Source organism: Anastrepha obliqua, chromosome 2, assembly GCF_027943255.1.
Source record: "Anastrepha obliqua isolate idAnaObli1 chromosome 2, idAnaObli1_1.0, whole genome shotgun sequence".
Taxonomy (NCBI): Eukaryota; Metazoa; Arthropoda; class Insecta; order Diptera; family Tephritidae; genus Anastrepha; species Anastrepha obliqua.
Window position 1 is genome coordinate 49,230,064 of NC_072893.1, and position 27,327 is coordinate 49,257,390.

The following is a 27,327-nucleotide window of genomic DNA, read 5'->3' on the forward strand; positions in this document are numbered from 1 at the left end:
TTCGTTGGTTGGTTAGGCTGCGTGCGCTTTTCATTCCATATCATTTTATTCATAAATATCTACCGACTGCCGAAAATGAGGAGGTTATTCAATTTGGTGGTTTTCATTTTTGTGGTTACTAATCTGCTAGTGGATTATTTGTTTTGTTAAGGCATTTTGAAATTCTATAGAGTGCGCTACATGCTAGCATCTGGCAGCTTTTAGGCGAACATAAAACTTGAATAGTTTCCTTCAATTTAAGACTAACAGCCAGCGGCAAAAGATAGCATATCAACATTTTTATTAGTTTTAACTATTTTTTTTTCTTTTTGCGAATGTTCATTATTTTTGTATTAAATCTTGGCTCATTGTTTAACTAAAACTATATAAATCGTATTTTCAAATTTCGTATAAAAATTATAAAAATTTCTATGTGGTGCATTTTTATATAGGGAAAATATGCAACACCGTTTGGGAGAAAAAATTTAAAAATTAACGAAATTCTTCAGCAACTTTAAACTTCCACTTACCAGGTAGATACCTATGAAATGAGACTTGCTTTCAATTTCAAACGTTTACTAACAAAAAAACGGTTACAAATTTAATCTTCAAAATAAATTGGACGTCTTTGGCCGCAAACCAATCATCGAGCCATTTTTTGGCTTCTTCATGAGAATTGAAGCACTGCTCGGAAAGTGGGTGGCCCATCGCTGCAAGCAAATGATAATCGAAAGTCTGGTGAGTAAGTCGCATGCACCAGCGGTTCCCAATCGTACGTCTCCACCAATTCCCGGGTCGCTCTTGCTCGATGTGGCGGGGCATGTGTGCATTGTCATCAAGAAAAATTACTTTGTGACGCCGATCGGCATATTCTGGGCGTTTTCGGTGAATAGCGCTGTTGAAATTGGCCAATTGTCTTTGGTAGCGTGCACCGTCAACTGTTTCACCTGGTTTTAATAGCTCGTACCAAATCATATCACGTTGACCCAGAAAACACACACTATTGCCTTGTGGCCGAAGCGATTTGGGATTGTAGAAATACACCCATTTTTCATCACCCATAACGATTCGATGCAAAAAAGACTTCCGTTTGAACCGTGACATTGGGTTGAAAAGTTTGAGGATTTCTTCTAAATTTTGTATAAAGTTTAAAAATTGGGCTTATATGGTTTTAGTTAGAAAATCAGCTATGCTTCTACACAAAAATAACAGATATTAAAAAAAGGAGGAAAAGTAGTTAAATCTAGTCAAAATGTTGATGTGCTATTCTTTTGTCGTGGGGTATATTTTTTTTTAATTTTTTACAGCACGACTATATTCAGTCTGTGCGGTTCAAGAACCTTATTAAGTTGTTCTCGTCTAAGCCAGTGAGTTGTTGAAGACTCTCGAACAGTGGTTTCCCCAGGGCGACCCTCTGTCCTTCCATAGAGCAGGGCATTCACAAAAGTAATTGAAAATTGTTTCGTTTTTCTCTGGCTGTTTACACCTGTGACAGTGTGTGTTGTGAGAAATGCCCATGTTGGCTGCTTTTTCCCTGATTCACCAAAAGCCGGGTATGACTGCTATGAGACTCTAGACCTCTCCACGCGCCATGCTTATCAATGTTGACGTTTGTTTGAGGTTGTAGGTGGGCCATAACGTTCTGCTAACTGCAATCAGTGATTTGAAGGTATTCGTGATTGCAGTGGTGCCAGTGGTGTGAATATCGATTCTGTAAGAACTTTATTCATGGCAGATCTTCATCTTGCCAGTGTATCTGCTTTGTAGCCCAATCCAGTGTCTGGATTGCAGTTTAGCTATCTTGCCCTTAAAAGGCAAGAATTCACTATCCTCCGGTGAATCTTTACACAAAGGCTTACGCGGGGAAATGTGTTTCCAAAATTCGCTTTCTGTAGGCCAAACTTACAGAGTACAAAAAGGTCATCGCCCCGGTAGAGATGAGTCTGACCGATGAAGTCACATTTCGACGCCGTTTCCAACAACTCGTTTCTCTACTTAAACTATTGTATGTATATGAAAAAATGTTGGGATACACCCGAATTTCATCCAACTGCTAAATTATTCATAGTTGAGGCTCTTTTTTGGCTTCCTTACCCTTTGAGTAAGTAAAAAATTACGTATTTTGAGTGAAAAAACACTACACTTAACACTCGAGACTCCATTGCATCATGAAAGTCACTTTTTGTTTGTGGTCTGCATCCCTGAAGCATAATTGGTTCATACATTTTTTAAACTGCAAGCCACCTAGCGGGTCCTGTATAAAATAGCCTATTTTCTTGTGTCTTTAACTAGTTCTAATTCAGCAGTTGATATGTATTCTGAACGCGTTTTGAATTGAACCATATACAGCCATTGTTTTTTTTAATTTTTTTTTTAAATATAGCCTATTTTCTAGTGCAACTAAGGTACGCACATTAGAGTGAACCAAAATGATGCGTAAATACGTTTTTTGAAATATTTCGACTTCAGCGCAATTTGCCAGGCCGACCCATAACTAAGAGCCATCCAGGCGATGTCATGAGTACAAATACATTTTTGTGTCAAAATCGATCAATCCGTTTAGGAGAAGAAGAATTACAAGCTTAAGCACACCAGAAATTTATCCCCAATCAAGTAATCAAAAAATCAAATTTATCCGAAAAAAAATAAGCAATTCTTCTGAAAAACCTTCTTCCCTTTTACACAAGTGCCGTGATATTGTCTTCCTCTTGAGCAGTTTTTGTTCTATTTTTCAATATTTTATAGCCGCTGATATTTGTTTTTCCCAAAAAGGGGTTTTGTTGCGTTTGTATGTTTTTACATATAATGGATTTTTGTTTTCACATTATCAAATTTCTACGCATTTATTTTATTTGCACATGCTATGAATTTCGTTGATGGCTTACCATGAAGTTGCGTCTTTTTCCACACTTAAACTTGGCTGAAATGAGTGATAGCCTTTTGTGACTCACGAGTGAGTGCGTATTGTCTGGAAAATTTGCTTAAAGGCTGTCTTCGTTATTATTGTTATTATATTAAATTGTAAAAGATACAAACATTATTTTGCGGTGAGCTACGCTGTTGCGAACGGAATTGGTGCGTTGCAAGCACACTGTGTGCAATATATTTTTGGATACTCAACTGTAAACCGATATTTACTCTCTGTTAAAAGTCTCTTCATAGTAAAAATGAAAGTAAACACTTGGACGTAAAAGCGGGTAATGTTAATTGAGGAAACAATAAATTTGAGAGCTGAATGAGTGGGTTAAAAAAAAATTATCTATGTGTAGTACTTTTTAGATTTTTACTTATTTGACAGAAATGCTATGCTTTAGATTTTAAAAGTTAAAAATGTATGTGAGTATATTTTTTTGTATTATTAAGCTCACAGTGTTATAAATTAAGATTTCTTCTTGGGACTGGAAATTACTGTCGCTAATATTGGTTTTAAAACTTTTCTTTTTACAAAATTTGGAAATCTGTTTAATATTCCCTTCATTCGATTTATTGAGAAGCTCTAATAGACTTAGATTAGGCAAATTGAATATTTTTGGGTAATTTAGATGAGGGTAATCGTTAGAAATGGATGAAATGGGCAGCAGTTCGGGAAATTTGGCATACTGACGGAACTATCTTTTTCATGAAGTGTGCGTGCGTGAGATTGATGTGGCTGAACCTTCGGCGTGTGATGCATCTGTTCATTATGGTTGAAGTTAGAAGTAGAATTGACAAAGAAAAAATATATTTACAATAGTTTTTATTTTTAAAAGTGATTTTGTTTATCATTTAGGCGTTTTCACAAAGACTTTTGGGTCATAGTAACATACATCCTGCATGGAAAATGGAAGGTCAGCCGACGTTATTCCTCAAGTAAACTTTGGCGAGAGGCCTGGTAGAGGCATGTATTTACAGAATGGCTGTCAGAAGGGCTTCAAATCCGATTACCACGCAAACAATTTCTTTACAGAAGGCTCCAAAGTGGCGGGAGGAATAAGAGCGGCTGTCTTCTGCCAGCAGTTTGATCGCCTAAAGTCTTTCAGACTTCCTAATCTCTGTAGCATGTTTCAAGCAGAGATCTATGCTGTAACCAAAGCTATATGGCTGTAATGACTAGCTCTGCGAGAATAGACAGGTCACAATTTACTGTTTACCAGAGCACAAGGGAATAGAGAGAAATGAGAGAGTTGACAAGCTTGCTAAAGCAGACACCAGCTTGCCCAGAATGAGTACGTCGAACGCTCAGTTTTGAAGACGGCAAACTAGACGAGAAACTAACTCTGGAAGCACAGTCTATATGGAAAGCTTCGATCTCTCACAGGATTGCCAAAATAATGCTACGAACTTGCAACGCGAAAACAATCAACTTTATTTTATCACTCCCAAGGAGGGGTGTTCTTTCACTCTTCTTGCTGAAATTTCATCCAAAAGATAATGGCGCATTTTTAAAATACCAGCTGTTATTGCGTCACTCGAAATATTTCCAGTTGGTGTTTATTGTTTAGAAATAAAAACATAAATTTGTAATACCTTCTGTTGTAATCTCGGAAAAATTCAGTGAGCGTCTGTTGTTAGAAAATTTATTAGAATCTATATGCATAAGTGCAATTACTTATATTTGTTAGACAAACTGCCACCGCTCATAAAAATATGTTGTAAATAAATAGTTGCATACAAATTAACAGAGGCTTGGTTCCATTAAATGTAGTTAGATGCTTTTTAGTTGCCCAACAACTATCGTTCGACGAGCTCGACCAGTGAGCTCATTTGCGTAAAGTCAAGTTCATCTTCATATAAGGGAACTTGACTTTCATTGAATACAATATGAATACGATGAATACAAAATGAATATTTCTATTGCCACAATTCCAATTAAATTTAAACTAACGTAGGACAAAAAATAAAATAATTAATGTTTATACTCGTACATACATATGTATGTGGATATGTAAATTTGTATGTGGATATGTAAATTTGTGTTATGTAAATGTGGATATGTTTTGGTACATGAAAAATTCAGGGAGAGTGATTGTGTGAGGTTAAGGGCTGGTAAAGAGTACTTAGAGGCTCGAGATTTTGTTTTTGTTTTTGTGGATATGATACTGGTTTCTGATGTAGAGTCGTGTGCTGAATACGATTCTGGGGTAAAAACACGTATAAAAAGAAGTATAAAAAATTGGAAGAGAAAGCACATAAATAACGTGTTTCGAGTGCTTTTATCCCTTTCTTTCTTAAAAACCTGACATGCTATACACTTCAACTTTTACTCAGTTCAAAACTTGATCCTTACACTATAAAAAACTATCTAAGCAGATAAAAAAAAAAAAATTATAAAATCATAAACTTTGAATAAAATGAGATTAACCCTTTAAAATCGAGCGAAGGTAATCGGATTGCAAATTATTATAATTTAAACTCATAAAAATGACTACTCAGGGGTTTTTGGCGTCGCTGATTTCAATTGGGATGTAAATTTTTCACAATTTATAAAGGCAGTAATCAGTGACTCCAAATCTCTCAGAACGTTCAAGCTAATGACCTTAGCTCAATTGTTTGATTTTGCGTCCGCTATATTTTCTATAAAAAAAAAGTTGCATTTTTTAGACCTGCGTATTACGTAACTTGCTGACTCAAAAAAAAAATTAAAATTTCAAATAAGATTTATGTATTTACATAAAGAATTCTGGTGGCACCTGCTGCCCATACCCACCATTCGGGTGGTCCCAGGTTCAATACTCACTGTGGAGATAAAACATCAAATGATAGGAAAAGTAGTAATGGGAACTTTGAATGGTAATGGAAACCTTCTAGTACATTTCTGTAATGAAAGAGCTACTCATAAAAACTATCTGTTGTTTATAAGGGGCACAGAATCGTAGCGCACACACTTTGTAGGACAAGATCAAGCCGTGCAATACGAGTTGGAACAGAGGCCGCACTCTTCATATTGGATTAATGCACCAATTTTAAGTGTAAATATATTAGGCGATTTCTAAATAGCAGAGTGGTGTAAATAAATATATTTTAATATCATCTGAATGCCCTTTATTGATACATTTTTTCGATTTTGGACCTTACGGCGAATTTCGTTAGAGCCTATTGAGATAGGGTCGGAAACCCCCAATAAGTTCTTGGATGTTTGGATTTATAGCGAAGCCAGTTGGAACAAAGCGATTACATCTTAAGTGATCCAAATATTTTGGGCATTGCCGCAAATTTTTCTGAAAACGGGTTTATAATAAACGGGTTAAATAATTTTGAAATTTTTTATTGCTGCATAGTTTTTTGAAGTGAGATATATTCGGTTCTTTTCAACATTTTTTGAATTTTTCGTTAATTTTGTAGAATAAAATATTTTTCAAACAAAAACAACAAAATGATTGTTTTACAAATATAATATTACAATTTTGAAACATTTTGTTCAAAACTAAAATACTATTTTCGAAATACATTTATATTTATTTATACTTCTATATATATTTATATTATTTTAGTTTTCCGAAAATAGCGTATTTTATCTAAAAAAATGTCCTTTTCTATTTAAAAAAGAATTGAAAGTATTTCACTGCAAGAAATTATGTACCAACATTTTTTAAGTGGAATAAGGCGTAAAAATTTTAATTAATTTAGAATTTTATTTTGAAAATTTTTTTTGTTCTTTTTTGGGAAATAATTACGTTTTTGTTGAAAATTTTTATTTTCTAAATACTACCGAAAACAAAAAACAATGATCCAAAAATGTTGAACAAAACATTAAATTGTATATTTTATCTTAAAAAATTTTAATGATAAAATAAACTAAAGGTATTTCACTAAGAAACATGTAAAAAGATTTTCCACTTGAAGTCTCAAATGTGTAATTTTTCAGAATTTTGTGGTTTTTTCCCAGATTTTCCAAAACAAAAAAAAAAAGAAAGAAATCCTAAGAATTTTGTATAAAAGAATGAATATTTTTTTCCAAAATGGTATATTTTAGGAAAAAAAAAATAAATTTAATATAAAAAATAATCGAAGATATTTTACTTTAAGAAACTATATAATAAAATTTCCCTCATAAAGCGTCCACAAATGTTTAGTGTTTTACATTTTTTTTTTGGTAATTTTAAAAACCGAATATACTTAAAAATATGTATGGAAAACAATTTTCTTTCCCAAATACTATAAAAAATATACTTAAAATTTTGAATAAAAGAAATATATTTTCCTTCCAAAAAAGTAAATTTTGTCCTAAAAAATTATTGTTTTAGAATTTGTTTTGTTACTTTTTTGGACAAAGTATACTTTAAAACAAAACCTTTTGTTTTCCAAATGTTACAAAAAAAATGCCAAAAATTTTAAATGAAATTCTTTTTTTTTTTCAAAAAATAGTATATTTTATCCTGAAAAGAAAAAAAAAATTTAATATAAAAAGCATCGAGGACATTTCACTTAAAGAATCTATAAACCAAAATGTTCCACATAAAATAAGTCTTAAAGACAAAATAAACTTAAAATTTTTTTTTTTTTGGAATAAAACTATTTTTTGTTCAAAATTTTTGTTCTCTGAATAATATAAAAAAAATATCTTAAAAATTTTGAACAAAAAAATAGATTTGTTTATAGAAGAAGATAAAAAATTATGTACAAAAATTTTCCATATAAAATAAGACTCAACATTTTATAAAGAAAAAATATTACAAAGAAAAAATATCAAGAAAAAATTAATTTTTCTCCCAAAAAAAAGTATATTTTATTCTAAAGCACAAAAATATTTCACTTTTAGAAACTATATAGTAATTATTTTTTTAAGATTACGACTTAAAATCTTAAATGTTTTAAAATTTTTTGTTAGTTTTTTAGGTTAAAAAACATCGTTTAAAAATTTTTTTTTGAAAAAAAAATTATTCATTAGCTGAAGAATTTTATTTTTCATATATTTATTACGAACAAATTTTGAACAAAAAATTATGCTACTTTCCAAAAATAGTATAAAAATAAAAATAAAAACTATATAAAATTTTTCATTAGAATGTCTCAAAATCAAATTCTTTTTTTTTAATTTTTTAGCTTACTTTTTATTAAAAATTTTACGATAATTTTAAAATTAAAGGGGCCAGATGTCTTGGAAATTTGCTGAAATCTGATATAAGAACGAAAGTTAGTTATAAAAAAACTTTAATTTTTTTGGAAAACATGAGCCTGGTATTCAAAAATAGTTGGCTTCTAAGTTCATACACTCCTTCACTTGCCTAATTCCATTTTTAAACATAATTTTGTATGATATTTGGGGCACCCTGCACTTTTGTAAATGAGTCTAATGAGCTATAGCCATACTCGCTAGCGGCGAATCTTGCTCGATAACTTTGTTATTGCTTTCGCATGCAATATTATAGGGAGCGGGGAAAGGGCGAATAAAACAGGCCTTATGTAAGTATTTTGCATTGTCCAGTCATACGAATTAGATGACAATAATTTAAAACAACAAAATACGTGGTAGGGAGCCAATTTTCTCGAAAGCAATTACTTACATGCAAACATATCTCAGATGCTTAGTCAACGTGGCGAGCTGGGTTTCAAATTCGTAAATCATTGCTTTGCAAGCTAGGCGTAGTGAGTGAATGTGAGCAAGTCAGAATTATGGCTGTACTTTAATTACACTTCAAAGACATTTAGCTTTAAATAATGATGAGTAAGTTTTAGAGCAACAATTGTTCTTCCTCCGCTAAAAGTTGCTGTAAAATATTTGTGGTTGCTTACCTGCCCTAGATGGGGCTGAACCTATCCAAAGTGCATACAAAGTATTTTATATGCATTTATGCGCGCAATAAATAATTCATCTTGAAAAATTCTCACTACAAGCTTTGCATTTAAATTGGATAATAATTGCGCTGTGATTTGCGCTGCGCTATACCGGCAATGTACTCGCTTGGGAAAATTCACTTTCACAGCATTCACGGTTAATTTTATTAAAAATTAGCTGAACTCTGCGTGCATAGCTATGAAAACAATTTAGCTTTGCGAGAGCTTTGGAAATGCAGAATGTATGGGAATGGATGGAACTGCGTAGTAAATACTTGTAGATATTAGCTCTATTTCTGCTTTGACTTTTCATGCATCATTATTACTTAAATGCCATTGTTAATTGGAATACCTCGTTAGGATAGTTTAGAATAAATAGTGTCCCCTAAAGAACAGGGAATAACTTGGAGAGCCATTGATGCGTTACTGACATCTACAGAACAATCAAGTGTTTCCTGAAAAGGTTGATAGAACTATTTACGGAGCACATTCCATGCGGATGACATCTTGTCTGGATAATGAGAATAGTACAGAATATTTTCTCTGCCACTGTCCAGTATGGCTTAAAACCCAGTTCTTGAGTATAGATGGTAGACCGTTGGACTGTCTTGAGTATGGAAGAACTACATACATTCACTTTCCCTCGAAAAACTGCTAAGATTCTTAAAAGAATTGGAAAAATTGCAATAAATGCAATAAATTCTCACTTTCTTGTTCTTTGCCTGTATTTAAAATCTTTTTCGTCGTCTTAGACACAATGGACAAAACAGCCTAAGTGTTTGGAAATTTCGGCTAGCCCTAGTCATGTTCTATTCCACTTGGATTGTCAAAAAAGTATTCGCTAATTGTGATACTATTAAATGAAAAAGAACTAGGCATTAGTGGCACTAACGAACCGCTGCATGATTAGAGGAAATTTTCGCAGGCGGTTAATAAATAAAGAGCGATAGCACAGAGTAGTTAGCTAAAAGTTAGTTAGTTCTAAGCATGTTCTAAGATGTCTGAATCTTAATCTTTCGAAAGCAGGAAAACTGAAAAGTACAATCTGAGATGATTCCAACTTAATATCGCCCACATAATTGTCAAATTCAGAGAGGACAGGGAATTCACACGACACTGAATGGGGAGTACAAGATAGAGGCAGGTTAAACAGATTATCTTTCCCTCCAGAAGCGCATCAAATATGCTCCTAAACCTGGATAAAGAGGACTTAGGAGCTCCCACTAGATACTACACGAGACACTTTTGTTTTCGTTATCATTTCAGCAAACTTAAATTAGTACAAACAAGCGTATGATATTTTTGCCAACTGGATGATAAAACTCCAGAGTCCATTCGCTGCGAATGTGCAGCTATCGCAAGAGAAAAAATCGTACAATTAGTTGGCGCAACTCCAAATCCTTTTGTGTATGGAACAAAAAATTTGAGGAGGTATTTAGATTCATCAAGATTCACCCAATAATAATAGAGAGACAGCTGACAGATACCTCGAAAGGCGCTTATGGTTGTGGTCATACAAATTACCTTCGGAAAGAATTAAATTAAGAGCACTCATAACAGTTGAGCTAGAGCTATATCGAATGCTTTGAATTAGATATATCACTCGTTGCGTGCACTCGTTGCGTCCACCTCGAAATCCATCCATCCAAGAACGTATCACAATTAGTCAATTATTTCGCGATTACAAGTATTAGAAAATTAGTAGTAAAATCATGTATTAATTTACTTTTACTAACACAGTTGTTTTCATTATTTGTTTACTCTTTCTTGCAGATTAATGTCACCTCCACACAATCAACTTGGCTGTTGTCACAAGTGAATCGCTATTGTTTTTACATCCACACCTCGTTAGAAGTAAGTAAGTATTTGCATATGCATGCAAATTAACACCTAAGCAAGCATACGCACTAAATATAAGTAATTAGCGTGAAAACTGAGAAATTATGAGTTTCACGCCATCATGCAAATAGCGGCAAATAAAACAAACAAAAACCATTGTTTTTCTACCTCAGTTACTTCCTGTCCTTTCGTTAGCGTAATCGCCCATAATACATACAAGTATTTGCATATGGGCTAGTAAACAATGTTACCAACACCGCTGTATGAGCCTCATAAAAGCATTAGAAATTACTAATGGCGTGGCATATTGCTTAATTCCGTAAAAGAAATATGTATTCGCAATACCAAACAATGAGCGGTCGTTTGGCTAGGGTTTGGTTTCTTTTTTGCTTTGAAGCTGACGCGGCGTATGAGTAACTTGGGTGTTCCTCATTGTTAGCATTTTGCGTATTGCAAAATCGTTACTGTTTTTGGTTTTTTTGCAAGAGGTCCACAATGCGAATGCAAGAGAGTGCGTATAAAAAGCATGAATGCATAGGGTACACAATGCAAGGTGGTTGGGAATATGCAAAGTTTATTATTCAAATATGTAAGTATGTAGTGACTTACAGTACGACGATTCTTTTGCCGACTGGTAGACTCCAAGATTTCGGTTTGTGGCTTAGTATTCTGACAATCTTTTGTATTTTCATTCTTATTTTTTGCATGGAGGCGTTGCATGATTACTTCTCTGCTATTCTTTGTGTTCATTGTACTTGTATGGGTACATACTTTTACGGCTATTGCAGACCCTCTTTAATGAAGCTGATAGTTTTTTCCGTTTCTTATTCTTCTCATTCATTCATTGTTTTTTTTGTTTCTTTTTTTTTTGTTTTTACGCATTGCTGTAAAATAAAGTAAGGTCATTTGAGTTAAGTGCGACGGCGTAATTGCTTTCGGCACTTTTCGGTGTTTTTCTTGCAAAGCAAACAATAGAATTTGTGTGGCGTGGAAACATCAGTTATATGCATACAGACATGCATACATACATTACAGGTTATTACACTCCAATTTTGGTCGTGATGAGTGATGGGGGAGGAAAAAAGTAGGAGGAGATTAGTGATGTTATCCCCATACCAGTGAGATTAGTGATGTTAACCCCTTACCATGACAATTAAAAAAAAAAAAATTATATAAAAATAAAACTATAACAAAAAATAACAAAATAAAAAAAATTAAAAGAAAATAAAAAAAATATTATGAAAAAAAATTTTAAGACATTTTTTTATAATTTTTGATTATTACAAACTACACAAAATTATTATTTTTACAATATCATAATATACTACGGCTTAAACCATGTCCAATTGGGCTGCGCCAATTTCTGAACAAGTAGGTTAGGAGTATCTTGTACGAGGTGTGTTCAAAAAGTATCACGAATTTTGTGTTTTTTCAAAAATTATTTATTTATTCATTAATGTCTATTTTGGCGCCTTCAAAGTAATCTACATGAGATATTATGCACTTGTGCCAACGTTTTTTTTCAATCTTCGACGTACTTCAAAAAATATTTTTTTTTATATTGTTCAGCTCCTCCGTCGATGATGCCGTGTTTATCTCGTCAATCATAGCGTAGCGTTGTCCTTTCATGGGCCTCTTCAGTTTTGAGAACAAGAAAAAGTCACAGGGGGCCAGATCTGGGGAATACAGCGGCTGTGGCATCTTTAGTGTGTTGTTTTTGGCCAGAAAGTCACGAACACAAGCAACGATGTGTGAGCAACGATCGTGATGCAAGAGCCAAATCCGGGCGTTTCTGGCGGATTCCTTCGCGCAAATTGCGCATAACTTACAGGTTATATTCCTTATTGGCCGTTTTGCCCTGAAGAAAACAGTAGGCAAAACCTTTTCAGTCGACCGAATTTGGCGCGCTTTTTTCGGTTTTGGTTCGTGCGGTAGCTTCCATTGACACGATTGAGCAAATTTGTGTGGTCGCGGACAGAGTCTAACATCTCATTAGCAATGTTCATGCGATGCTCGAAATTGAGTAGTTTGGTATGAATTTTGCGGCGACCCGTCTCATGCCCAAATCATTGAAAAAAAATCAAATGGCAAATCTTTACTTCATCAATTTTTTCGTCTGTTGTTGAAGTGCTCAGGTGTCCGGCACGCTTTTCGTCGTTCTCATCTTCTCGGCCTTCTGAGAACATTTTGTACCACCGATAAACCTTGCTTTGGTCCAAAGTATGATAGTTTCTTCGAATAACACAGTCAACATTCGGAATGCATTCGCGCACTTAATTTTGTTTTTCACACAAAACTTGATACAGGTTCTTTGATCCATCTTTTTGAATAGGTAAAAATCGAAGACGAGCCGAAACACGTGCAAGCAAAGCAACTGTCAACAATTAACTGAACATTCAAAATGGCCGAACTCGTCAGCATGAGTGAGAGACATGAATACCAACATATCGCCACAAAAAAAAACGAATTCGAATATACGTAAGCTGCGAAAATTCAAATTTCGCGATACTTTTTGAGCACACCTCGTATAAGGGTCATGCAGTGGTTTAAATAAATTTTAATTTTTGGTCGTGATTAAAATGTTTGCTTTCGGTTTCATCGAATTACAAATTTTTAGTACTATTTATAAAAAAATTGCCACAAAAGTTTATAGGGCTAAAAAATGAAATTCTAACCCAAAAACTAAATAACATTGATTTAGCTAACCAGAAAAATATTTAGAAAAGACAATTTTTTATTTTAGAATAATAAAGCTAGGCTTAAAAATTTAACTTTAGCCCCAAATCCTACGAATTTGAAGATGTGAATAACTGAAAATCATTGCAATGCTCGCGAGTAGACAAAATTCTTGCAAGGTTCATCGATAGCGGTACATGCCCCTCCAACAAAGTGTTGCAGTACATATGCGAGTCTGTACTAGCTGCTTACTATTCTCTATTTTAAGGCAACACCCTTGATTAAAAACTTCCCGGAATATATTCACAAAATTCAAAAAAAGTTTATTCCTCAAACGTGATATCAACTGCAACTCATTTATGCCAGCGTTTGATCCAGCTGTCGAGCTGCCCAGCTGTATTTTCGGTACAGCCCATCAGAACCATTTTCAATTTTTCCATTATGTACTTCCTTTCCGCTGTTAAATCGTGTTCCCCGTAGTGGTTTTTTTGAATCGATCAAGCAGAAAAAAATCGAACGCAGCCACATCAGGCGAATTCGATGGCTATTGGATGGTATTCGTTTCGTTCTTGGTCCAAAATTTACGGATAATGATGGCACTGTACGATGATGTGTTATTTTGGTCTGAAATCCAAGAGTTTTTTCCCAAAAATTCCCAAATTCCCAAATTTTGGCGAATTTCTGCACGTAAACGTCTCATAATGCCCAAATAATAGACCTTATTAAATGTCTGACCTTCTGTCAACAATTTTGGGAATACATTACCGTGTAATTGCATCGTTGTGAAGCATCGATCTCTTTTTCAACTGAAAACGACGTAGTTTTATGGTATTGATTAATTGATGATTAACTCATGTTTGGATTGCCGTACTCTTAAACCTACGTCTCGTCTCCAGTAATGATGCGTTTGGAGAAAGCTGGGCGGATACAGCCTTGCAAATCATGTCTTTGGCGATATCAACGCGGTTCCCTTTCTGCATGAAATTCAGGTGCTTTGGAACCAACTTTGCATAAACACAATGCAAATCATTAACTACAATGTCCTGAATGGATCCAGAAACAATGTTCAACTTCTTTGCCTGCTCTCTGATGGTTAATTTGCGGTTATTATCAACTTTCACTTTATTGAAGTTTTTATCAGTTTTTGATATCGACGTCCTGCTACGACATTCGTCTTCCTCGGCGGACTCACGATTTCTTGTTTCCCAACATTTCTGAGGTTGAATCCATTTTTAGCGCAAAATTTAATACAAACTCATTGTTACAAATACAAATATATTTTTAAAACTGTGAAAAATCTAAAACACGTAGACAGGTTGGTTTACTCAAAAAGGCGTAAGGAATGTGAAACACAGATGTGGCAACCCAACAAAAAACGAACTGAAATCAATCACCTTAGAGCGTCACTTGGCGTCCATGGATATTGTTGGTAAGACTATAAGTTTGGCTGTATTCCGGTGTGATTAACCTCATAATTTTTCCCACAGACATTTGTTTTAAAGCTCTACCTTTTAATTTTTCCCAAATTTGTTCCATATTCCCAACATTTGCTGGATTTAAAAAGTCGCTCATATAATCACCGCTCCAGACTACATATACCCACAAAAAATAACAAAAAATAGCCTATAGTGTGATCACGATCTTCGAGATCAAAATAAAGATCAAAATTAACAGGACCGTCACTTGAAATTATGTGTTCATCGAATGTTTCCTGCAATAAATTGATTATCTCACCCACTGTATGACGTGTCATGCCACTTTGATGATACCAAAGCATTTCTACGTTAATAATAGGTCTATGAATAAGTTCGTGCGTTTTTTTCGAAATTTGAATTTCGGATCATTCCCATGGCTTTTAAACGTTTGGAAATGGTTGATTGATCAACTCCCAAAGTTTTTGCAACCTCTTCTTGCGTTTGAGCCGGATCTTGATCGAGCAATTCCTCCAATTCGGTATCCATGAACTTTGGCGGCGCGGCCAAAATCACCACTTTTAAAGCGTGCAAACCACTTCTGGCACGTTCGCTCAGCTAGAGCATGCTCACCATAAACTTCCACCAAGATACGATGACTTTCGGCTGCTTTTTTCTTCATATTAAAGAATTCCCCGCAAAAACACATTATTTGGCACGAAATTCGACATTTTCAAGTGTGGTAAAAATATTGTTGTTTACGCTTCAAATAAAAAACTTATACTGACGTTTGTGCCTTACGACAGTAGCTCTCCAATGAATGTTTGGAAATGTGGATCGATGGAATAATAATCAAGTTACGCCATCTGTTGTAAAACCGCACGAACTTATCCATATATTAATATAATGGATCTGAAGCGCTCTTCATTGCCAGTAGAGTAGGGGCCAATGTGAAACCCCAAAACATGCAGAAATTTAACAAATCTATGAATAAACGGGATATCTATCAGTAAATTATCATAATTGTCAATAGCTGAAATCGCCGGGTTTCAAGGGCATCACTAAAAAGAGTTCTGCATTCTCATCATTTGGAAAAAACTTAAATAGAAATCTGAAACATGGGCATTTTGCACTTAATTTAAAAAAAAAAACTTAATATTTCTTCTTGGCACTTAAGTGAAGAAAATTGTAGAAGCCAGAGCGTTCTATACTAGAGTAAGAGGAAGGCCGAGAACAAGATGGACCGACGAACTAGAGGACAACATCAAGAAACTTAGGATAACGAACTGGAAAAAAGTCGCAAGCTCTCGAGACGTATGGACGTCCCGCGTGCAGCAGGCCAAAACTCAGAAAGAGCTGTAGAGCCAAACGATGACTTAAGTAAAAATTTAAATATTTTAGATACATCCATTTTATTTTCCGTATCGTAGGTTCGAAATTCCACTAATTTTCACGCTAACTTGAAGTCGGCATTTATGTTTCATATCCTGTCAAAAATGTAGTGGAAAATGGCTTCGTACGTCAATCATATTTGACACTTGTGAATTGAAATAGTATAGAAATAGGCGACCAGTGAAGCATGTAAAGGTCAAGAAAAAGATTTTCTTTAATTAAAATCTTTTTTTTTTGTAATTAGCACAAAAGTTCTTCAAAAACAAAAGTGATTGGATGATTAATTTTGCGTCACCTTGTACACTCAATATCCGCTTTTTAAGCCAATCATCAATCATTCATTTTCCAATGTTCAATTAAATATTTACTAATTCAGTTCATTGTATTAATTAATGTAATTATTCCACAGCTAAATTATGTAGCTGTTCACACGTTTCGCATGCAATCACCCGGATAAGCCCCATTTAAGAGAACGGAAAAGCTTTCATAGATTGCAGAATGAAAAAATTAGACAACAGTTAATTTAATTATATATATGTCGATATGTATGTATCTCTCTCACTGTCATGATATTATGCACTTTTGTTTATACGCTTATGTACGAAGAATTTAATTAAAGTCCCCCCTCTTTGCTAGATAAATACAACCTACGAAAACAATCAATATAAAGCAGACAAACTGACTTCTGTGACTGACTGCCGTTGCATAGCGCAATATCAGTAAACTGCACAATCAACACCTTACACTCTTAAAACTACCAATCGGCACAGCATTACGAGTGATATTAAAATGAAAAGTTTCCCAACGCTTAATTTTTTTTTCGCTTCTGTTTTGTTGCTCTTTTTTTGCAGCTGAAAAAATAATTAAACTGTCTGACATTTTCTACTGCCGCCAAACTGTCGGCGGAAGAACAGTAAAGGTAATTACGAAAAGAGACAACTACGTAACGTATTTCAAGCAGACATACATACACACACATACATACATATGGGCACACATGCTGGTGTGCAAATGGATATACGATGGTTATCTAAGTTAGGTGAATGGCTAGGACAAGTGACTGGTCAGCAGTTTAAATGTAATCGCAAGGTAAATCTAATACAGGGTGTACAACTAAGCTTTGAGAAGTGAGCGTGGAAAATAGACTTCATAAATTTCAATTAGAAAAAATTGTAATAGTTCGATTTATATTCTCTATTTTGTGGCCGGGACAACTAGCAAGTGCAGCACTCAGACATTGATTAAGTCCATTGTACTACACTTGGATTCCCTTTTAATTTTCTTTAAATCTACCTGATCTCCGAAGAAATCTGAGTAGATCTTGTGGTGCCAAAGAGCCAAGGTGGTCGCTTCTTAATACATAAGTGCCAAAGACCTCAAAGCTGATTCGAGCGAAGGTGGGGCAGACGCACAGGAAGTGGTCCATCGTCCAAACCTCCACAAACTTTTCATTACCATTAATTATTATTATTATTTAATTAATTAGAATTTCTAGACAAAATTTATAGACTTTTGAATGCTGTTCCGCTCTTTCTCCCTATAACAAATGTACAATTTTATATAAAGAAAATACGCAATACCGTCACGGGAAGAAAAAATAACGAAAATCGACGAGCAATTTGAGGCACTTCAAACTTGCAACTTATTGTACTAAAATCTAATGGATTATAGAAGTGCGTATACAACTCTTTTTTTAATTATGATTTGAAAATTTGGAATTTACATGAAAATTTGGCGAATTTTTATAAATCTTGTATAAGGCTTGAAAGCTGGTTTATTATGGTGTTTATTATTGCATGAATTATAAAAAAATAAAAATAAAAAAAAATAGTAATGAATAAATTGTCCAAACATGTAAAAATGTTGTTTTTTCGCCAGCTGTAGTTAAACTTAAAATTTTAGAGTTCTAAAAAAAGTACCTATTTCGATAAATTGCCACTAACACCGGTTGTAGTTAGCCGATTTACAATAGGTTGGTGTGGCTCATCACACATACCTCATTTACTTCAATAGTGGCGTAATCCGAAAGAATTTTTTTTTCGATAAGTACTCAGAAATAGTTAAAATCTTTTATTTTATGCTCAGTAAATTCATGGAGATATTTATTAAGAGTACCTCATTAGCATCGGTGGCCGCCGTAGCCTAATGCGTTGGTACGTGACTACCACTCGGGAGTGCGAATATCCGGGTATGAAATAGCAAAATGATAAAAAAAAGTTTTCTTTAATAGCGGTCGCCCCTCGGCAGGCAATGGCAAACCTCCGAGCGTATTTCTGCCATGATCAGCTTAAAACTGTTGGAGGAGGGAGATTACTTTTGCTTAAGGAGACGCTAAAAATGAAGACTTGGAGACCGTTTTTCTTCATGATGGAAAGAATAATGAGATGGCGCCTATCGTGCTACCGTTACTTGGTTCTCAGCGAATTTGACAATGAGTTACGTCGTTTTAGCACCAGTATGGCCAGATTACCATTCTCCTAACTTGATTTAGGCTTTTTTTGTTGTTATTTATTATTGGAGTCTTAGTTCACTCAGTTTTATTTAGCTTTTCTTTTTTTAACATCTGGTCGCATTGCCCGCGATTGCAGTTGTTGTTGGTGTTCTTCAGCTTTCAGCAGTCAAATCTCTCTCTTGCTACTGCAGTGTTGCTTAGAATTGGATATAAAAACGCACTAAAATGCCCATTTAAAGAAAACAAAACACCAAATTTTTATTGAACTACTTAAAGAACTTTGTATGTGTGACAAATTTTCTTTAAAATGTGCGTTTTTTAAATAAATGTGTTATATCAAATTTTTTAAAAACCAACAAATTTTCATTAATACTAAAATCTTCTCAGAGTGACCTTTTTAACATTCTCTTGTTTAATAATAAAGTTTTTTTTAACTTATAGTTTCGGTAGCTTTAAGTTAAAAATAACAAAACAAACACCAATTTCAAAGTTTTCACATTTTGATTTATAAAAAAGCACTCAATTTATTGCGAAGAGCAAATGGTTGGCAACACTGCACAACTTGGCAAAAGAGACGTCTCGCACTCTCTGATGGGCGCAATCTTGTTTCTATCATTCTTGGTTTTTCTCGATATTTTGAATTTTTTATTTACAACACTATAAAGAATATGTATTAATTTTTTTCATAAAGTAAATTTTACTGTCAAAGCAATGCTTGCTACTAAATACAATGTCAAAAGTACATTTAAAATTGTATCATCTTTAGGGTAATTTCACTTTTTCGTTAAAGGAAAGTGAAAACATGCAATAATGTCAAATACGAAAAAATAAAACAAAATTGAAAAACACGGCTTGCAAAATAACAAATCGGCTAATTGAATTGGTTTGTTGCCAAATGATGGACCGAAACGCAATTTCTCACCTAATCAATGCCAAATTTGATTGCAATTTCATAATATTGTACGCAATATATTTAAATGTATTCTTTTTTTTCCATTTCGTTTATGTTTCATCGGATGACTTTCTATACATGTCGACATGAAATGTGTTCACACTCATTCGCTAACAATACGTCAGTCAGTAGCCAACAAATGGCTTATTTATGATGACGACCATAATGGGCTTATTGTCGTTATTGTCATCGCTGGCGAGCAGTTTCTTCAACTCCAATAACTTTGAACCGAAAATGTCGCAAAAGCTACCTAATACAATATTTACCATTAATGCAGATGTATTTATGTATTATATTTATGTATGTATGTATGTATGAGAGCATGAATTTGCAAGCCCTTTAAGTGGCTATGTTTCACTTCGTTGCCTTTGCACCTACTCATTTTATTTTCTTTATTTTGTATTTATTGTTCGCTATTTGATATTTTTTGCAATTTTTTTATTTTTGTATTTTGCATTGTTTTTTTTTTTTTTGTTTTGTTTTTGTTTGCTTGCAATTTTCAAATGTTATTTTTATTGTTACAAGAAAGAGTAATTGCCAAGTTCAGAGTTGGGAAAATGCAAATAACAGCCGATGGCACGTGCAGAAGGTCTGCGAAGAGTTGGCAGCGTTTGATGCTCTTGAACTTTTGATGGAAAACTCTATTTACTCTATTTTCTAAAGTTCACAAAAACAAAAAAAACTTTCGCTTTTACTGTAAGTTACTCGCTATTGCGTTAAAGCCTATGGAACACGAATAATTTTGTTTTTGTATTAGAAACTGCAGGTCATCATACGATCTTACTTTAATAAGCTTTTTTGTTCAATAAATCGAAATAAAATAAAATAAAATAAAGTAAAATACAAAAAAATACAAAAAAATATATATAAAAATAAATAAAATAAAATAAATTAAAATAAAATAAAATAAAATAAAATAAAATAAAATAAAATAAAATAAAATAAAATAAAATAAAATAAAATAAAATAAAATAAAATAAAATAAAATAACAGTGAAACAATCGACCATATAATTGCTGGATGTAGCGCACTTGCCCCCCGTGAATATGTCAGGGGACATAACAATATTGGAAAGATCCTCCACCAACAACTTGCGATAAAACACGGTCTCTTACAAGCAGAAGTCTTGTATTTTAAATATGAACCAAAGCCAATATTGGAAAATGCAAACTGTACTGGGACAGATTTATTTCCACAGATCAAACCGCAGCTGCCAACAAACCTGACATCATCTTGTTCTACAAGATAAATAAAACAATCGAAGTTATCGATATAGCGGTGCCTCTTAATCGCAACATCCAAAGCACATACTCCACCAAAGTATCGAAGTATGCAGCTTTGACCATAGAACTGAAACGGATGTACAAAGCGAGGGAAGTGAATATAATTCCAATTATTATATCGTCCACTGGATTAGTGCCTAAGCATTTAATAAAAAACTTGAAGAAGTATGACTGCCAACACCTCTTAGAAGACATGCAGAAGTCGACCATATTGGACACATGTGCAATAGTTCGTAGATTTTTAAATATTTAAGCAATAGTAATCGCATAGGCGTAGAACTTGGACTACGTTTCACCAGAGCACAATCACTTGAAAATTTTATCCGGGATGTGTAATCTCCGGCAATAGCCGAGATGGATTAAGCTCAAATAAAAAAAATAAAATAAAATAAAATAAAATAAAATGAAATAAAATAAAATAAAATAAAATGAAATAAAATAAAATAGAATAAAATAAAATAAAATAAAATAAAATAAAATAAAATAAAATAAAATAAAATAAAATAAAATAAAATAAAATAAAATAAAATAAAATAAAATAAAATAAAATAAAATAAAATAAAATAAAATAAAATAAAATAAAATAAAATAAAATAAAATAAAATAAAATAAAATAAAATAAAACATAAGAGCATACTTCCAACATAAGTGCTCCCATTCCGAGCTGCAAGTGCTGCGGATGATAATTACACCCCACTTCGGATGAATCAACCCTACGAAATCAGGAACGCAACCACAATAGATGAAAAAATCCAAAGATGGTCTGAAATGGCTGTCCACGGCGTATATCGAAAAGACTTGCTGAGCCCACATGTCGACCAAAAATTGTCGCACTTATGGCTTACCAACAGGTCGATATTTGCCGAAACGGAGGGTACCATTTTCGCCATACAAGATGGTGTGATTCCAACGAGAAATTACATTAAATACGTAATGCGAGATCCAAATGCCGCTGCAGACAGATGTCGAAGATGCAATAGTCGAAGTGAGACATTAGACCACGTGCTAGCGGGATGCACCAGACTGGCAAACTCTATGTACCTGAAGCGACATAATGACATCGCGAAAATAATCCATCTAAAACTGACGCAGATGTACAACTTCAATCCAAGCAAAATACCGTACTTCAGATACACCCCAGAACCTGTTCAAGAAGACTCCAACTACCTTCTATATTACGACCGAACAATTTTAACAAATGCCACAAGAGACCACAATAGACCAGATATTTTCCTTATTGATAAATCTCAAGCGACTGGTTATATAGTTGATATTGCTGTTCCTCTAAACAGAAACATGCAAAAAACATATGCAGAAAAAATATCCAAATATTCTGACTTAGGCATTGATGTCAAACGCCAGTGGAAGCTAAGGAAGGTGCACATACTACCAATTATCATCTCAGCCCACGGACTAGTGCATAAAAACTTAGCAGACAACGTCAAAACTCTTCAACTCCCAGAATATTTAATTTTCGACATGCAGAAAGCAGCTTTACTCAATTCTTGTCATATAGTCCGAAACTTTTTACAGTAAACGTTTTTCTTGTTAGTAAATTTGTTAACTATTTTGTATAATATTTATATATATATTTAATTGTAATATTTTGTACCTGTTATAAATTATTGGCTTGCAGCTAAGCTGTCGCCAATTAATGTAAAACACTCCTTTTTTGGGATGCAATAAAAAAAAAAAAAAAAAAAAATAAAAAAAAAAAATAAAATAAAATAAAATAAAATAAAAGGAAAGGAAAGGAAAGTAAATGCAATAAAAAAATATATAAAAAAATTAAGCGAAAAAAAGTAAAAAAAAATAAAAAAAAAAATAAAAAAAAATTGAAAAAATTAAAAAAATAAGAAAAATAAAACAAAATAAGATAAAAGGGAAGGAAATACAATAAAAAAATGAACAAAAAAAAAAATGAATAAAATAAAAATGAAACAATTAAAAAAATAAGAAAATGAATCAAAATAAAATAAAAAAATGAAACAGAATAAAATAAAACAGAATACAATAAAATAAATCAAATACTTATGAAACATATAATAATTAGGTGGGTCTAAGGTGTCGTCAGTGTTATATTGTCTTATATCGTAAAGTTTTACTTCAATATTTAGAGCACTCGAAACTACAAGCAACTACTTTTTAAGTACAGGGTGGCGCAAAATTAATCACCTCATCGGAAGATTTATTATACGATATTTTCAAATGGCGTCGTACTTCACTCATATTTGTCACATGTGGACCAGACAGCTGCAGGTTGGCATCTGCAAGTAATCTTTCAAGGGGCAAGATAGCATTTTTAGGCAGCTGACATCGTATTTCTCCGAACTCCGAACATATCTCTCTATCCCCAAACTAGAGTTTGAAGGTCGCACTAGAGCAAACTTTCCAAATAGGCAGGATTGAAACTAGGCGAAAAACTGCACTGAAGCTTGCACCTCTGTCTTCACTGATGGCTCCAAGATGGAATCGGGATTCGCAGCAGGGGTTTTATACAAATCAGCCAATTTATGTATTTCCTTAATATTGTCGAATACTGCCAGTGTTTTCCAGGCAGATGTCTTTGTAATCCTGCAGGCATGCAAAATGCTTATGGAACGTGGGAACAAGGGATATATTAACATTTTCTCTGATGATCAAACGGCGATCAAGGCACTGACGACGCCATGGTGCAGATCCAAACTAGTCAACTCCTGTAAAAGGAGATCAAATCTCTTGGGTGTGTAGGTAATATCTATCTGATCTGATAGTGCGAAATGAAATTGCTGATGAGCTTGCCAGAAAGGGGACTGAATTGGTCTCAAAGACCTCGTATTCGATGATCGGCATTCCCCTGACTGTTGTTAAAAGGGAATTGTACAACTTATTTTTTAGGAAAGCGCAGAAGAGATGAAACTCCATTTCTTCGTGTGCTATTTCGAAAACCCTTGGCCCCAGTGCAATAGATGAAGGACTAAGAAAGGCCTGGGAACTCCACGCCATTCAATTTCCAAACTCGTAGCTGTGTTTACTGGTCATTGCACGATCAGCATACATGCGGAAAAGTTAAGTTTACCATTTAACCGCCATTACAGAAGCTGTTTAAACCTTTCAGAGAAGAAGAGTGTCGAGCACTTTCTCTGTATATATCCGGGTTTGGCAGCTAGACGATTAAGGTCACTGGCTGCTCTTTTCTTCGACAGCCTGAAGCAGCGCGCCAACCTAAGTCCCATCAATCTTCGCCATTACAACAACAGCGCCGGCTGGCTGTAGATATTTGCTTGTTGGAGGTCTTATACTGGTATCCAAACGACGCTTTAGTCCTATTTGGGAAGTGCCAGAGTGGTACTGCAACCAGTACGGCAAAAAGTTTTTAGAAAAATAGCCTGCATACCATCTATCCCAGCGCCATTTGACTTGATAGAGATAAAGCATTCAAGGACGTCGCAGTGATCAACACACAAAATATGGGGCTTACAATTTTTCTTGCCGTCTTTTCTATGCATTATTTTAACAAACTGCATATTTCAAAGCGTAACCTACACACGCCGGGTATGCATAAATGTTACACTCATACCAACCTATAATTAACTTAACTTATGCACTTTCGTAATTTTTTTGAATTATTGCTTATAACTCGAATTAAGCAATTCAATTGTTCATTGGTAATGACAGTTTCATTGCCTCGCCGTGCATTGCCATGTACAGTTCGAATGCAAATACCTAACATTTCGCAAATTTTTTAAAATGGTTAGCTGTCGAGTGGCAGCAGCGTTAAGTGACTGCCAACAGCTGAGCAAGTGCAACTGCGGTGCTAAAATTGTAACAGTTATGCGGCAATAAAGCAATTTGCAAGCACCACATCTCTACGTGCATACTTGTCCACACATACATATACATATAGTTATATATATAAAACAATGTGTTCAATGTAAAAATTTGCAGAAAAACGACAGCGATGTGGTGCAATAAAGCATTGGCATAGTTGCACTAAAAAACAGTATTTTTAGCTGCAGACAATTCCACCTCAAGCCCAACTATATATGCAAATATGAGTACTTGTGCCACAATGCGGGTAAATGAATTCAATTTGAGGCCAAAAATGCGAAATGCAAAATTGCGATTGTGCGAGTACGAGTCGGCACGCAAAACAATGCGCATGCGCAGCCCACAAACTTTTTGTATGCATACACACATACACACACACACTTACGCATGCTCTGGGGCGAGTGTGGGGCGCTGCTGGGCGTCTAGCTGGGTTTGTGTCTCGAGCAAAAACAAAGTGGCGCATCGCGACTAATTAAGTTGGTAGCATAGCGTCAATTATAGCAGCCCTGACACAGCTTTCCAATTACTTTTATGTTAACACTTTCCATGTAAAACAAAAAAAACACAGAAACAAAAAAGGAAAACATCCACAATAGAATAAAGCTGCACTTAAAAAAAGCACACAAGAAAAAAACCGCCAGTTGAATGCAGCGAAAAGGGGCTCACGTCAACGCCTACTAAAAATCATTTTGCTCCCCTTTGTGTTTCCCCAAACGCGGCAATGCAAGTTGCCACAAGCGGCCGCAACCTGCGACAAGCGCAAATATCAGCCGGTCGCGTGCTGGCGTTCACCATAGAAAGTGAGTTGTGGGAATATGTGGCATCCAATGTTTTTGCAACCATTCAACCCACTTAAAGTAAATCATGTATAAAAAGTCAGGGGCCTCGTAACTTTTCATTTCATGTCAGTCGAGTTCAACTGGGTAAAGTAGTTGCAGTTCAAAGACAAAAAACAAACAAAAAAAAATATATCCCACAAAGAAAGCGTTAAGACTGTTCAAAAATCTGTTTATCTTTGTGGCACACACACACATGCATACACATATGCATAAGCTTACCCTGCAGGAAAATTCACTATTACTCGTACTGCACTGGCTCGCTTTTGCTGGTTTTAGGTAATTTTTTCATGTAATTTTTTTTTCTCCTTCTTACTCCTTTGAGGTGCATAGAGTCTCTACAAGGCTTGTGGTTAGATGCTATTGTCTTTGCGCTGTCTCAGCTTGTGTTTGTAGCGGATAAGTAATGTAGAATGTGTTGTTTGGTCGGCCGCGGCTTCAGCTTCTCTGCGGATTCCAGTGTTGTGAGGCGGTTTTCTAAGAGCCTGCCTGACCCAAAATTTTTATATGAATTCAGACTTTATTTAAATCAAAGGAGAATAGAATAATTAGTGAGAAAATAGAAATTACGAGACACTGCAATCTGTACTTAACGACCTGGTCAAGTGGACAAAAAGCATCAGCCCGAGGATTATTTCTTATAAAACCGGCTTCAACAGATATAAGATATAATTTGAGGAACTGATAAGTTAGTGATTAAAATGAGCGATTTCCTGCCAAGTGATCCAAGTATTTTGGACAAGATTTTGAAATTTTCTAAAAATTGGTTTATTCGTAGACTTGAGTAAACTGGAAAAAATTGAGTAAGAGATTTATTAAATGGTGAAAGTTTTTATATGAAGTTTTTTTAAAGTATATTTGGCTCCTTTTAACAGTTTTCAACATTTCTAAAAAATTGTCTATTAATTTTTAATTAGAATACTCCAGCAAATCTTACACTTTTTGGTGATGGTCAAGCAGCGATCAAGGCATTAGCCTCAATTCAAGATGAGTTGAAGAATGCAGGAGGTCGTTCTCGCTTATCCAACAGCACAACACCACACTTTGTTGCGTTCTCGGCCACTCTGCAGTAGAGGGAAATGAAAACGCGGATGAGTGTGCAAGGAAAGACTCTGAGCTTGACCTTCAACGAGTGAAAGAGAACATTAGCATTCCTCTGAAAGAATTATACACTGCGATTGACCTGAGCGTGATCGCGGAAACCAAAAGATGGTGGTTTCTGACAACTAACTGCAGGGTCATCAAAATGTTTTGGCGAAAATTGAATCTTAAGAAGGCAATTTGTCTGCTTGGATTCAACACTACTAGCATCCTCACAGGTGCTATAAAGGGTCACTGCACTATTGGCACCCTAGCCAGTAGAATATCCGCACCTCACAATGACTTCTGCAGGAGCTGTGAAGATGAAGAAGATATTGAGTCGGTACAACACCTCCTCTGTGAGTGTACTGAATTTCAAACAAACCCTGCCAAATATCTTGCCGATTATTTCTTTGAAGGCCTGGGAAATTTGCATGAAATGTCTCACTGGAGAAAAAACATTTTTTTTTGCAAAAATAAATTCTAACTTCCAAGAGTTCTTCTTCTTCGAGGCACTCAACAATTTAGCCACAATCTCGTTGAAGGGGCTGATTGAATTCGCGAATAGTCGGGATGGTTTGTGGATATGATTGTATAGGACTAGCGGAATCTTTCCTGAGTACCACAATGTACCTCCGTGGCCAACGAGTTAATGGATCAGTCACCGCCTGATCTTAATGTGTGGGAATACCGATTCGTATACTCTTCTGCTTTGTCACTGTCACACTTTCGAGACAGGTGACGCGCCGCTGGCGATATAATTTACGAATTCATTCGTATTCGGTGAAATCTCATTACTGATGAATGAGAAATTTGTTTCACTAGTTCACGTTTTTCCTGCAGGGCACTTACCAAGTGCACA

The 27,327-nt window shown here is 34.6% G+C and overlaps 1 protein-coding gene across 6 annotated transcripts in view; it reads left to right on the forward strand.

Moving 5' to 3' along the window:
* LOC129238686 (mucin-5AC) overlaps positions 1 to 27,327 on the forward strand; it is a 109,754-nt gene that overhangs the window by 56,074 nt on the left and 26,353 nt on the right. For 5 of the 6 annotated variants that reach the window (XM_054873799.1, XM_054873802.1, XM_054873798.1 and 2 more), the window contains exon 3: positions 10,507 to 10,587. The gene's annotated coding sequence lies outside the window, so the exon portion shown is untranslated. Of the gene's footprint in view, positions 1 to 10,506; positions 10,592 to 27,327 lie in introns of all 6 variants that reach the window. The other variant, XM_054873801.1, reaches the window with a different exon arrangement.